The following is a 15,195-nucleotide window of genomic DNA, read 5'->3' as shown; positions in this document are numbered from 1 at the left end:
GCTTATTTCATATGCTACAAAATATTACTAAAGATTGCTGATTTCTGATGAGGGTGGGGATGTAGGAGAATCATGTGTCCATTTTCCTTCTCTGGAAGGTAGAAGAGACATGAGAGGAGCTTTCTCAGGTAACTCATCAATAGAAACACAGAGAAGAGAGTTTGGATAAGTTCCCTTAATAAGCCAGAATGTAGAGATATGAAACAAAAAAATCAAATGAAATTATTGAAAGGAAAACATTAGGCCTTTCTGCATGAAATGACTCTCCATGTCAGTTCTTTTTTTTTTTTTTCCATGTCAGTTCTTACCCCAAATTCCCGCCCCAAAGTGTCTAAAGGGCACAGATTGTGGATGCCCTGAGCACTCTCTGACATTATTCTCAGTCTCACACTTGGAACTGCCCCCCTGACATTCTTTTCTGAGTCACTGATCACAGAGGAATTAGCCAAGCCCATGAGTGGGCTAGGACTTTGTATTAGTTTGCTATAACAGATGGGTGGCTTAAACAGCAGAATTTTATTTTCCCACAATCCCAGAGGCTGGAAGTCCTAGACCGAAGTGTGGGCAGGCCTGGTTCCTCCTGAGACCTCTTTTTCCCTGGGGTGTAGACACCGCCCTCCTCCCCGTCTCCTCACATGGCCTTCCCTGGTGTGTGTCTGTGTCCTAATCTCTTTCTACAGGGACACCAGTCCGATTGGATCACAGCTCAACTACATGACCTAACTTGAACTTGATCATCTCTGCAAGGATTCTATCTCCAAATTCAATCACACTGTGAGGTCCTGGGGCTTTACCACATTAATGGGTGGGAAGGGCAGGACCCCACTTAACCCACAACAGATATAGCCTCTTCTACTAGAAAAAATTAGTAAACATGGCATTCTCTTTTCCTTAGAATAGAAAGTGCACTCCTAGGTTGGGGGTGGGCCTGCAGGCAGGAGGCAGGTGGGTTCCTACCACGCCTGGCCATGCCTGCATCGGGCGATGAGTTAGGTCTCTGGTTGACAAGCAACAGACTCCTACCTGAAATTTGGGGTTTGTACAAAAGTTGTTCTTTTTAAAAATTTTTAATTTTGGATGACTTCATCAAAGGAACGACATTGACGTGAAAGCATTTAACTTGGAAAAACTTAAAAGAACTTTGTTAAATGTCAGAACCGCATGGATGAGCACTAAAGCTGACAAACAGAATTGTTTCCTCTTTTCTCCTCTTGTATCTAGTGCTCAGCTCCATCACTCACACACTTTCATCCTCCATATCAAAGACACCCCAGGACGACAGAATCCTTTACAAATATTAATTAATTCTCCCAATCCTCCTGTGAAGTTTGGGGGATCATTCACTTCTCTCTTTTAAAGAGGAGACCCCAAACCAAGAGGCTAAATGACTCACCCAGATGGATGTCACAGGAGAGAGTTAGGAAATTGAGTTGGGTTTGAAATTGGGTTGGGAAAATTCATTACATGTTCTAAGAAGCACAAGCCCTAGTCCAAAGTGAACTGTTCACTGAAGCAGTCAGGTGGAACAAACAGAGCTTATGAGATTTGGGGATAAAAGGGATTTAGGGTCAGAATTATCAGAGGGAATCAAAAAGACAGTCTAGTCTACAACCACTACCACCCCCCACCCCACCACCTCCAAGGGCCATCTGGCTGGAAAAGACAGAAATGCATTCCGCTTCTCCTTTAGAAACTCAGTTCAAGGTGATGATGCTGTTGGTGATGCTGAAATGGAAAGAGGGGCAGGCAGTTTGTGAGGGTTCTTTGTAGGGTTGGTGCAGGTTCTCTGTGGGGTGGAAAGGGGTTTTAGAAGAAACACAGATGCTTCCCTCATGGGACTATGTGTCATGGGGCAACTGTAAAGCCCCTGCTGGGGGCTTTACCAGTCACTGTCACATCCTCCTCCAGACCACAGCCCTTCTGAAAGGGACCTGGGTTCTCACACAGGGGTAAAAGCCTAACTCAGAGTGTCTTAAGGAGGAAAATCAAGTCAGTGCGTTGAGTCACAGGACTTGTTAGACCCAGCAGTACTGGCTTCAAAGCATGGTGGTGGCGTCAGAACACTGCCCTGCTCAGATGGGCTTCTCTCTCTCCTGGCTCTGCTCTCAGACATTTTTCCCTTGTAGAGGTGCAGTGTTTGCTGGCTCTCCAGAGCTTCCTAGCCTTCTGCAAAAGCATTTCAGTACAAGGGTGAAGAGCCGAGGTACTGGCCCCAAACTGAACACCGTGTGACTGTGGACAAGTCATTTGACCTCTCTGTGCCTCAGCATTCTCATCATGACGAGGGGATGGTGAGAGACCCTCCCTTGTAGCATGGTTGGGAGGATTAAATGAGTTCATGTGCATAAAATACTGAGTGTGTAGGTAGCTCTACCTTAGAAAGTACTCCGAAGCTATTGTCACTGTTGATGCCACTGTGTGATTCATCAGAACTACACGTCCATTGGCCAATAAGAGATGATAGGATCAATGGTGAAACTCAAGCATTGTTCTGGCAGGAAACAAGCATTGTCACCTTGAAAGGGCTGAGGAAGTGGGTCCCAAGGCAGGCTGCCTGACATCGGTGTTGCACATCTGCCCTTTCCTCGGTGTGTCCACCTGCAAAGTCAAAGCAATCACCCGTACTTTGTTAAGAGACTGTGAAGAGTTAGCAAGTTACCCCTTGTGAAAAGTTTGGAACAGCGCTTCATCTATGATAAAAATCGAACAGTATTATTAATAGCAATTAACAAGATTTTTATGTATGCAATTTGTGTGTGACTGGAAGAAACTGGGAATACTGTTCTTGTTAGATTCATCCTCACATTCCTGGCTGTGGACTTTCTGGGAGCCCAGCCCAGTGCTGAATGCTGAGCCCACAAGGGAGGAGGTAAAAGATGCCCTCTGTACTCTCCAGAATAACCAGTTACAAAGGCTGAGCACTTACCACAAGCCAGGCACCCTCCTAAGTTCTTTATGTCAAAGACTTTTCATTTCTCAGATCATGGTTTTATTTCCAGCATTTCCATTTGCATCTCCTAGTCTCCATGTCTCTGCTGAAATTCCCCATATGTTTATGCATGTTGTCTATCCCTCCATTGTTCTTGCTGCTCATTCACTAGGACGTGTCTGACTCTTTGCAACCCCATGGATTGTAGCATGCCAGGCTTCCCTGTTCTTCACCATCTCCCAGAGTTTTGTCAAACTTGTGTCCATTGAGTCAGTGATGCCATCCAAACATCTCATCCTCTGTCTCCCTCTTCTCCTCTTGCCCTCAATCTTACCCAGCATCAGAGTCCTTTCCAATGAGTCTCTCCACTAAAATGAGATAATAATCTTTTAATATATTAACTATAGTTATTTTTAAGGCCCTGTCTGACCAGCCCCAAAATACAGGTCATCTGTGAGTCTGGTTCTGTTAACTCCTTCATCTCTTGAAAATGGGGTGTTTTCTTTTTTCTTTATTGTGTCTCATAATTTTTAAGTTCAATGCCAGACACCCTGTGTAGATGAACAGTGGACACTGAAGTAGATATTATTTTATTTCTAGAAGTAGGATTTTTTCTGTCAGGTCATTAGCATGAGGGATTGAGGCAGCCTTGTCAGGAGTTGAGCTGGGTTGTTCTTAGGGTTTCTTTCAGTGACAGAGACTCCAAACTCTTCCATCACAGGCTACCCCTAGCTTGAGCTCCTCCCCAGTTTCCAGCAGTTCCTGCCTGTCTGTATTACAGAGAGGGTGTCCCTTCTCTGCTCTGGATCTTCCCCCAGGATACACTGCTCTTGCTTGTTACCTGTACAAGATGGTGGTGCAGGCTTGGGGTGTTTCTTCTTCTCCAGCTCCAGCTCAGTCTTGGGCAGGCACTGTGAGCCTGGGGCAGGGATTCTCATGGGTTGGGAAGATCCCCTGGGGGAGGGCATGGCAACCCACTCCAGTATTCTTGCCTGGAGAACCCCCATGGACAGAGGGGCCTGGCGGGTTATAGTCCATGGGGTTGCAAAGAGTTGGACAGAATTGAGCAGCTAAGCACAGCACATGATGTTGTGATGGTGTTGGGAGGTAACACCTTTTGGAGGTGTTTAGGTCATGAGAGTGGAACCCTCACGGATGGGATTAGTGCCCTTATGAAAGAGACCCCAGAATGCTCCCTTGTCTTTTCCACCATGTGAGGACACAGGAGAAGACAGTCATCTATGAACTGGGAAGCTGGGCCTCATCAGTTACTGGATTTACTGGTAACTTCATCTCAGACTTGTAGCCTCCAGAGCTGTGAGAGATAAATGTCTGTTGCTTACACCAAAGCCACCTAGTCTCTAGTATCTGTTATAGCAGCATGAATGGACCAATACAAAGGGTAAGGAGATGGAGGAGGCCTGGGGTTGGGGCTAAGGAGGAGTCACCTCTTTGCATAGGGAGGTGAGGAAGGTGGTTGAGCTGAGCAGTTGAGCTGAGCCTCAGATGGACACCTCCTCTCTCCCAGCTACACTGAAATTCTGCTGTTTCTCAAACACCCCATGTTCGTTTTTGCCTCATAAACTTTGCACTTGTCTTCCCTCTGTGTGGGTTTCTGCATGGTTGCCTCCTTTTCTCTTTCAGGGCTTGGCATCCCATGTCTCCTTAAGAAACCTTCCCTGACCTCCCAATTCAATCATCTTTCCCACCTCCAGGCATCATCTTCACATCTGCTTTATTCCTTTCCAGAACTTCTCACTATGTGCATCTATCTTGCTTATGGATTGATTTACTTGTTTTCCATCTGTTCTCCTAGAATTTGGCACATGAGAGAAGGATCTTGTCTCTTGTTTTACCACTGAACCCAGAGCTAAGCTCAGTGGGTCCTATGCTGGGGATGCTCTATAGATCCTGGCTGGACAAACCCTCTAACACTCTATATGCAGGGGATTGCAGGTGGGTATTGGTCCCAGAGCCTGAACCCAAGAGGATTTGTTTCTAAGTCTTGAGGTGGGGGCAGCAATCGGACAAGTGGGAACATCAGACCAGGGAGCATCATGTTTTTCCTCTGCCAGGGGCAACTCGGAGCTCAGTGTGAGCTGGGCGAGACAGTGCTATGAGAAGATGTCATTAAAATCGATGGCAGAGCCAAAATCACAAGGATGAGCAGAGAGCCAAACCTCAGAGGGCATGCTGCCCAACTCAGCATCCAGGCAAGACCAAACGTGCTCCCATTCCACTGTGAGATGAGGAACTGCCGGAGTGTATGATGACGTGAGATTATCTTTACTTGGAGTGAAAATGACAGTCAAAACTTCCCTTCTCTTGGGCAAGCCTGCTCTAGAATAAAGCCTGCCAGTGGTTCCCAAGAGGTGGCATGTGACTGAGAAATCATTGCCTATTGGTTCTTGGAGGTGACATGTGACAGAGTAGATAGCTCCCATTGGTTACCAGAGGTGGACTGAGAAATCAGTGCCTATTAATTCCTGGAGGTGGCATGTAACTGAGTAGACAGCTCCCATTGGTTCCTAGAGGGAGCATGTGACGGAGTAGACAGCTCCCATTGGTTCCTAGAGGGAGCATGTGACGGAGTAGACAGCTCCCATTGGTTCTCAGAGGTGGTATGTGACTGAGTAGATAGATAATGCATCCTTTGGGTTCTAGAGACTATGACAAAAGAAGGCCCGTATTTGCCAAGGGGCAGAAGGAAGGCTACCCTGGACAAGCACCAAACAGAAAAGCACCAATCAAGTCTGATTTGGGCAAGTTCTGGGATTCACAGCATGAGACCCATTAATGAGATCCTTGGCCCAGGATATGGACATGTCTCAGATCTATAGCATGACTCAGTTTAGAAAAGAAGCAGTTTAATCATTGGCACACCAATGATTAGGAAATGCTAAGGAAAGCCACAAGGCACATCACCACCAGGAACCAAGTACCCGATAAAAGCTTTGTTGCAATGTCATATCACAATAAAATGTCAAAGGAAAAAAAGTTGGTTCCTGATACTGTTACTCTGAACTTTCTTGTGATACTCTCTGGAAGCATGACACTTATGAGAAAAAAGAGTAGAAGGAGGAGGTGACCCAGACTGTGTTGTTCATCTTTTGTATCTGGGGTTTTCAGTTTAATTCTTTTGAGCTCCCTTGGCACTTGGAGTCCAGGCTCCCTTCTGGTTGTCATTTGCTAGTTAACAAACCAGTTGAAGTTAGAAGCTCTAAACAGTCAGGCTAGTTTGCTCATAATTTTGTTGGTCAGACATTTGGGAAAGGATCCACTGGGGTTTTTCTCTGGACACTGGGAAGTCACTGGGGTGCAGTAGTCCATGCCCAGGGCCCCAGGAGTCTGCCCCATGTTCCCTCTCTACGGCCACTGTTCTCTCTATGTAGCTGGTGCTCCCCACTGCATGGCAGGGTCAGGGCACGTGCTTGATTTTAGGGTGGCTAACTTTCTTCCAAATCGGAGTCCCAGAATTAGTCTCCACATGGCCCAGGCACCTGCTTTACAGCCCTGCCTTGGAAGGCAGAACATCCCTTGTGCTGCGTCTGACTGGTGAAGGGAACACGAGGGCTAGCCCAGACCCAGGGGCAGGAACTAGAGTCAGTTCTCCTCGAGATGTGTAGCCAGGCATGATGGCCATCCTTAATCAGCCAAACAGGAGAGTCCCTTTCTACCAGAGGGGACCGTGTCCCAAGAAGGCAGCTCCCTAGAGAGCATGGGAAGTACCCACACTTGCTGATGGCAGAGGTGCTGCTGCCCTTCACCCACCACCTCTGGGTCATGTGCCCCTCCCACCCTCAGGAGATGCTCTCTGGCCGTGGGCATGGAGAGCCAATGGCACCTCTGGAGGTCTCTGTGGCCCGCACATGCCTGAAACGTGACTCCGTTCTGCCACCCATGATGTGCTGAGAGCTCCTGTGTTAGCCAGTCTGTGGCTTCTGCTCCCAAATCTGCCCCAGGAGACACCTCCCACCTCATGCACATGCCCCCTCTGCTCAGCCCCTCCCACGCCTTGAACCTGGCAGGTCTGGATGGCAGTCTGGTCTCAGCAGCTGACCTACAGACTCTGGCAGAGATGTCCAGCAGCAGGCTCAGCTCCAGCGGCCCAGTGTACTCAACCTCTGATCAGCTGGACCATCCTAGAGTCAGCACAGATGCCACCTCTTCCAGAAAACCACAGGGCCTGTGTCTGCTCCTGTATTGCTGTAGGACAAACCACAGCAGGATAGAAATTGTTACTTCTTTCCAAGGGAGAAGGCTGCCCTGGAAGGAAAGAGAGGTGCTGAGATCCAGCTGTTCTGACCATGTCCCAGCCTGATCTGGAAGTCCATCCCTGTGAACCAACACTTGCATTCATGCTGGCCAGTGCCACCCAGATCCATCCATTCAGGGCTTTGTCAGTGATTGTCCATAGAGTCTCTGTAGTCTGACAGCTTGGAATAACCCACTGGAGGGCAGGGCCACCTAGGTCCTTGGTAGCTTGGGATCCAGTGGAGGAGACACAGGCAGACAGATGACTTCAACATGGTGCTAAATGCTGCGAGGGGAAACAGTGCAGTGCCCCTCTCAGCACAAAGGGTATTTTGTCTAGTCCAGAAGGACTTGGTGGTGGGTAGCACCTCACTGAGTCCCAGGCTGAGTCCAGGGGGCTTCAGGATGGGGAGTGCATCCGGGACAACACTTTGAGGGTGACGTCTGCTCAGGGAAGGAGCCATAGGTGGGGGCTCAGGGCACACAGCACACAGAATGGGAACAGTGTTGGGGATGTGTGCCATGCCTTGTCTAGACTAGTAATGAACAAGGGGATTGTAATTCTTTTTATTGATTCATTTATTTTTTTATTGAAGTAAAGTGGATTTACAACATTGTGTTAGTTTCAGGCAGACAACAAAGCGATTCAGTTATACATATATATATATTTTTTCATATTCTTTTCCATTATAGGAATTACCTATAATAGTCAGGGCCTTCCCAAATGGTTCAGTTGGTAAAGAATCGCCTATAATGTGGAGACCAGGGTTCAGTCCTTGGGTTGGGAAGATCCTTTGGAGAAGGAAACGGCTACCCACTCCAGTATTCTGGCCTGGAGAATTCCATGGACTGGATAGTCCATCAGTTCAGTTCAGTTCAGTCGCTCAGTCGTGTCTGACTCTTTGTGACCCCATGAATCGCAGCACACCAGGCCTCCCTGTCCATCACCATCTCCCAGAGTTCACCCAGACTCACGTCCATCGAGTCCGTGATACCATCCAGCCATCTCATCCTCGGTCGTCCCCTTCTCCTCCTGCCCCCAATCCCTCCCAGCATCAGAGTCTTTTCCAATGAGTCAACTCTTCGCATGAGGTGGCCAAAGTACTGGAGCTTCAGCGTTAGCATCATTCCTTCCAAAGAAATCCCAGGGCTGATCTCCTTCAGAATGGACTGGTTGGGTCTCCTTGCAGTCCAAGGGACTCTCAAGAGTCTTCTCCAACACCACAGTTCCAAAGCATCAATTCTTCGGCACTCAGCCTTCTTCACAGTCCAACTCTCACATCCATACATGACCATAGGATAAACCATAGCCTTGACTAGACGGACCTTAGTCAGCAAAGTAATGTCTCTGCTTTTGAATATACTATCTAGGTTGGTCATAACTTACCTTCCAAGGAGTAAGCATCTTTTAATTTCATGGCTGCAGTCACCATCTGCAGTGATTTTGGAGCCCCCCAAAATAAAGTCTGACACTGTTTCCGCTGTTTCTCCATCTATTTCCCATGAAGTGATGGGACCGGATGCCATGATCTTAGTTTTCTGAATGTTGAGCTTTAAGCCAACTTTTTCACTCCCCTCTTTCACTTTCATCAAGAGGCTTTTTAGTTCCTCTTCACTTTCTGCCATAAGGGTGGTGTTATCTGCATATCTGAGGTTATTGGTATTTCTCCTGGCAATCTTGATTCCACCTTGTGTTTCTTCTAGTCCAGCATTTCTCATGATGTACTCTGCATATAAGTTAAGTAAGCAGGGTGACAATATACAGCCTTGATGTACTCCTTTTCCTATTTGGAACCAGTCTGTTTTTCCATGTCCAGCTCTAACTGTTGCTTCCTGACCTGCATACAGACTTCTCAAGAAGCAGGTCAGGTGGTCTGGTATTCCAATCTCTTTCAGAATTTTCCACAGTTTATTGTGATCCACACAATCAATGGTTTTGGCATAGTCAATAAAGCAGAAATAGATGATTTTCTGGAACTCTCTTGCTTTTTCCATGATCCAACGGGTGTTGGCCATTTGATCTCTGGTTCCTCTGCCTTTTCTAAAACCAGCTTGAACATCAGGGAGTTCACGGTTCACGTATTGCTGAAGCCTGGCTTGGAGAATTTTGAGCATTACTTTACTAGCATGTGAGATGAGTCCATGGGGTCGCAAAAAGTTGGACACAACTGAACAACTTTCACTTTTTCACTTTCATAGCTTATTACAAGATACAGAGTAAAGTTTCCTGTGTTATACAGTGTTGTTTTTCAGTAGCTAAGTCATGTCCAACTCTTTTCCGCCCCATGGACTGTAGCATGCTAGGCTCCTCTGTCCTCCACTATCTCCCAGAATTTGCTCAAATTCATGTCCATTGAGTTGGTGGTGCTATGTCTAACCATCTCATCCTCTGCTGCCCCCTTATCCTCCTGCCTTCATTCTTTCCCAGCATCAGGATCTTTTCCAAAGAGTTGGCTGTTTACATCAGGCAGCCAAAGTATTGGAGCTTCAGTCCTTCCAATGAATGTTCAGGGTTGATTTCCCTTAGGATTGACTGGTATGATCGCCTTGCAGTCCAAGGGACTTTCGAGAGTCTTCTCCAGTACCACCATTTGAAAGAATCAGTTCTTTGGTGCTCAGCCTTATTCTTGGTCCAACTCTCACACCCATACATGATTGCTGGAAAAGCCATAGCTTTGACTATGCAGCCCTTTGTCACAAAGTGATGCCTCTGCTTTTTAATACACGAAGTCTGTCATAGCTTTCCTTCCAAGGACCAGCCGTCTTTTAATTTCATGGCCGCAGTCACCATGCACAGAGATCTGGGAGCTCAAGAAAATAAAATATTTTACTGTTTCCACTTTTTCCCTTCTATTTGCCATTAAGTGATGGGACTGGATGCCATGATTTTAGTTTTTTGAGTGTTGAGTTTCAAACCAACTTTTTCACTCTCCTCTTTCTCTTTCATCAAAAGGCTCTTTAGTTCTTCTTTGCTTTCTGCCGTAAGGGTGGTGTCAGCTGCATATCTGAGGTTATTGATATTTCTCCCGGCAATCTTGATTCCAGCTTGTGATTCATCAAGCTCACATTTCACATGATGTACTGTGCATGTACATCATTGGAAGGACTGATACTGAAGCTGAAACTCCAGTACTTTGGCCACCTGATGCAAAGAACTGATGCATTGGAAAAGACCCTGATGCTGGGAAAATTGAAGGCAGGAGAGGAAGGGGAAAACAGAGGATGAGATGGTTGGATAGCATCACCAACTCGATGCACATGAGTTTGAGCAAGCTCTGGGAGTTGATGATGGACAGGAAAGCCTGCTGTGTCCATGAGGTCTCACAGTCATATACAACTGAGCGACTGAACTGATCTTGCAAGTAAGTTAAATAAACAGGATATATATACAATATACAGCCTTTTCATACTGCTTTCCTGATTTTGAACCAGTCATTGTTCCATATCTGGTTCTAACTGTTGCTTCTTGACCTGCCTACAGGTTTCTCAGGAGGCAGGTAAGTTGGTCTGGTATTCCCATCTCTTTAAGAATTTCCCACAATTTGTTGTGATCCACACAGTCAAAGGCTTTAGCATAATCAGTGAAGGAGAGGTAGATGTTTTTCTGGAATTCTCTTGCTTTCTCCATGATCCAGTGAATGTTGGCAGTTTGATATCTTGTTTTTCTGCCTTTTATATTTTATGTATTTTTATATTTTATCTGTCAAGTAGCACCTTGCTTATCTTTTTTATATATAATAGTGTGCATGTGTTAATCCCATACTCATAATTTATCCCGCCCCCTTCATTCTTCTTTGGTAACCATAAGTTTGTTTTCTGTGTCTATGAGTCTGTTTCTGTTTTGTAAATAAATTTATTTGTATTTTTTTAGATTAACATATAAGTTATATGATATTTTTCTTTGTCTGGTTTACTTCACTTAATATGATAATTTCTAGGTCCATCCATATTCTTGCAAATGGCATTATTTCATTCTTTTTTCTGGCTGAGTGGTATTCCAGTGTATCTATATATCTTCTTTATCCATTCATCTGTCGATGGACACTTAGATTGCTTCCATGTCCTGGTGGTGATTGCAGTTCTTTCAGGTTTGATGGAGTTTGTGTTTGTGGAGGGTCTGTTAGTCCCTGAAGCCTCTGCACATCAGTTCACAGAGCTGGGTGTGCAGGGCCTGGCCCACCCACCTGCCTGTGTGTTCTGGGAAGGACTGGACAAGACTGAGTGTGAACAGATGCTCTGAAGTGGCCCAGAGCAAAGGTGGAGGGTCCGGCTGCTGTCAGGCCTCCTCCTGCTCCTCCCCTGAGCCAACCCCCTTCTTATTGTGTGCTGATTTATCCACTCCTCCCTCAAACATCAGAAATGTGTAACAAGACCACGGGAAACCGCACCGACCTTTGACACTGGGTCTGTGTTTCTCAGGCCCCCTTTCCTGTCCATCTTCAAGTCTTCCTATCAAGACCCGAGGAAGGAGCCACGTTGCACGCCACCCCCATAGCTCCAGGAGGGCCATTCCCCATCAGCTGGGCTGCCACCATTTGATCCCTATAAGTGAATCCAATTTAGCTGATTCATCTCATGTTTAATTTTTATGTTAACATAACAAGGTTATACAGCTGAACATGAGAGGCTAGAGACAGAATTTATAATTTATAAGTGGCAGTTCTGATTTAAGACTGAGTTCCTGAAGGAAGCAGTTTGCAAAGGCACGTCCTCAGACAAAGGTTTTCTCTTCTCAGCTTGGAAAGCTTTCAGCCTGATTTAAATATAAAATCAAAGCTGTTGGCATTTAACAACCTCCGTGTAAAAGTCAGGGTTGACTTATAAATAAGACCCTGGCTTGGGTGACAGGATTTCCTGGCATCAATATATCATCTGGGCTTTATTGATGGAGGGAAGGAAAGATGTGTTTATAGTAGAAGCTAGGAGAACACAGAGCGGTCTCGTGAGTGGTTTTTCAGACTTAATCACCTTGTTCATGTGATTCTCCAAGGGAATCCCTTTTGCTTGGCTCTCTGATGTGTTGTTGTTCTTTTAGTCTCTAAGTTGTGCCTGAATTTTTTGTGACCCCATGGACTGTAGCTCGCTAGGCTCCTCTTTGTCCATGGGATTTCCCAGGCAAGAAAGCTGGAGTAGGTAGCCATGTCCTCCTTCAGGGGATCTTCCCGACTCAGGGATTGAACCTAAGTCTCTTGCACTGGCAGGTGGATTCTTTTTCACTGAGCCACCTGGGAAACCCCTCTCTGATGTTTTACATGTTGGCATTTGTGGGTTTTCTCAGACCCCAGTTGGCATTCCCTTCCAAGTCTCTCCCATGGGTCTGGCCATGCTGCAAACATGGGGAAATAAGATCTTTTCCTCATTAAGCCCAACCTTTGGGTCCTTGGGATATGCCTGCCTACTGACTTGGAAGTAGGTCAGGTCTGGGACTGTTCCTGGAGGGTCTACACTGGAAGTGTGAAGAGATGGCAAAAAGTGGGGGCCCTGGATGGATCAACACACTTAGAAATGTCACTCTCCCTTGGGACTTGGGTTCTCCCAGAGGGAAAGCAGTGTGGGGTGACTTTCCCATTCTTCCATAATTTCTGTCCTTTCTTTAGGATGGAGCTATGCCAATCTATTGAAGGACCCAGAAACTTTAGACTCTAGCAGGGAGAACAGCTGATTGATTCCTCCGAGTGGTTCTTCATGCTGGCCTGGGAGCTCAAGGTTGGCCCTTCCCCAAGGATGTTATTAGGCCCTTGACATCCTGAGAATAAGAGGACAAGGGCCTGCCACCCCTTCTCCCTCACAGGAGCCACTTTGCAGAGCTCCCAAGAAGAGCCAGGCTGAAGAAGGCTGGTATTTAAATGTTCTGGAGTGGGAGAGAGGGTTGTTATGGCAACAAATTGCTCTGAGTCCCTAAAGAGGCTCAGCCCTGGCAAAACAAGAGATGGGGGGGGGGGGGGGGAAGGATGCTGGAGATGCAGAGGGTAATATTTCAGAAAAGCTCTAACCAGACAGGAATTGCAAACACATTTGCATTTTGGCTGGGATGTCTGATGGGTCTAGAGAGAGGGTATTTACATCACGCTTCCCAGGGTGTCCAGGAGGAGGGGCGGGACCACCAGACTCACACACTCTGCATCCTGCCCTCCTGGACACGCCATACCCTCCAAGTTCTCAAAGCTGAGTGATGCTGGGATGCTGGAAGCAGCGCTGGGCAGTGGTTAGAGCTGGGCCTCATCCTCCACCAAGACTCCACTCCGTCCAGTGTTTTCCCAACTGCCGGCCACCTAGGGCAATGCAGAGTGAGGGACCAGCCCTCTGGCCCCATGGTGTGAGAGAGAGCACACGGAGAATACGAGGTTGTACGGGTTGGTTGGTACAGGGTTGCCTCTGGGTGATGAAAACACTTTGGAACTTGACAGGACTGATGGCTGCACAGCACCGCGCACGTGCTAAGCACCATTGAATTCGTACACTTTAAAAACGGCTCATTTTCTGTTCTGTGAGTTGCAGCTCGATATGAGAAAGAAAATGAAAAGCCCTGGCGATGCTGCCATGCTGGGCTTGGAAGTGCAGTTAGCGGGTCCCCCCCAACCCGGCCTTTCTACCCCCTCCCCTGCGCCCAGGTCCAGTCTCGTCCCTGTGTCTCCTCAGCACAGCCTCAGCGTGATGGACAGACTCGGTGGTCCTCCTATCACTCAGTCACGGGCAGGTTAAGGAACATGAGAGCTTACACACGGGGAAGGACTGACTCCAGAGTGTTCCCTACGTCACACCAATGAGGCCAGGTCCCTACGACGGCACGAGTGAAGGGCTGCCTTGCCCCCAACGCCATCCTTCCTGGCCGAGCAGATAGCACCTTCTGGTGAAAGATTTTGCTTCCTAACCTGGTCTGGTCGGGCCTGGGATCGGCTGGACCGTCATCTTGAATAAGGAAGGACTTTGCGTCCTTCAACAAACCAGGAATGCCACCTCTGCCACCCAGCCACCTCAGGACCTTTCTCCTTCATCTTCCCACAAAGATCCATTCACACTCATCGATCAAAAGAAACACAGCAGGGAGTCAGAAAAATCCAATACTGGGGGTGTAGCAGCTACAAATGAATCCTGGTTCACTTTCCTTCTCAGGCGCCTGTGGCATAATCAGTTTGTTCCTGGGAGACGGGGCTTCTGAGGCAAGCACATGGGCGGGGGATCCTGGGGTCTGAAGCTCACTCTGTGTGCCTTGGATTTGCCCACCTAGTTCTACCTCATCGTCCTCCAAAAGGCTCAGGCGGGGCTGGACCTCTGCTTTGGGTATGGGGACCCTGGCTGCCTCTGTGCCTTCCGCAAGCCCAGCCCCCTGGGTGGTGCTGCAGAGGCTTCTGGGATTGCGCCCCTGCTCACCTACCAGCACCAGCAGGTGACTGGGATAACCGGGTGCCAGGCTGGGCAACAGGATGGAGCAGGAGAGGTGGAGGGAGAGGCTGGTCTGGGATTGGGGTGGGAGCGGCAGGAGGCTGTCACACCAGCTGACAGTGGCGTGGAAAGCTGAGCTGAGCCCCTGGCTCTTGAGGCTTAGAGAACTCAGGGCAGGTCCCTGTATCTGTTACAGCCAACGATATCCATGTTGCATGAAAGATGGTTAGGCAGGTGGACGCTCCTCCTCCCAGTCGGGTACCACAGGGCCCCTGTAACTCTATAGCTGGATTCTGGGACCCTTGAGATGGTGCAGAAGCTCAGAGAGGTCCTTAGGATGTTCCGGGAGCAAGTTGCAGCTGCAAATTTCACTCTCTGTCAGCAAATCTGTTAGCATCCACGTGTTTCTTCCCTCACCCTAAGACTTGGACTTCTTTTACTTTCACTTATTTTTCCCCAACGCTTCCCTGGTGGCTCAGTGGTAAAGAATCTGCCTGCCAATGCAGGAGACATGGGTTCCATCCCTGGGTTGGTGGCTTGGGAAGATGCCCTGGAAAAGGAAATGGCAACCAACTCCAGTATGCCTGGGAAATCCCATGGACAGAGAAGCTTGGTGGGTTACAGTCCAT

The sequence above is a fragment of the Budorcas taxicolor genome, chromosome 16, assembly GCF_023091745.1.
Source record: "Budorcas taxicolor isolate Tak-1 chromosome 16, Takin1.1, whole genome shotgun sequence".
NCBI lineage: Eukaryota > Metazoa > Chordata > Mammalia > Artiodactyla > Bovidae > Budorcas > Budorcas taxicolor.
This window is presented reverse-complemented; position numbering follows the sequence as displayed.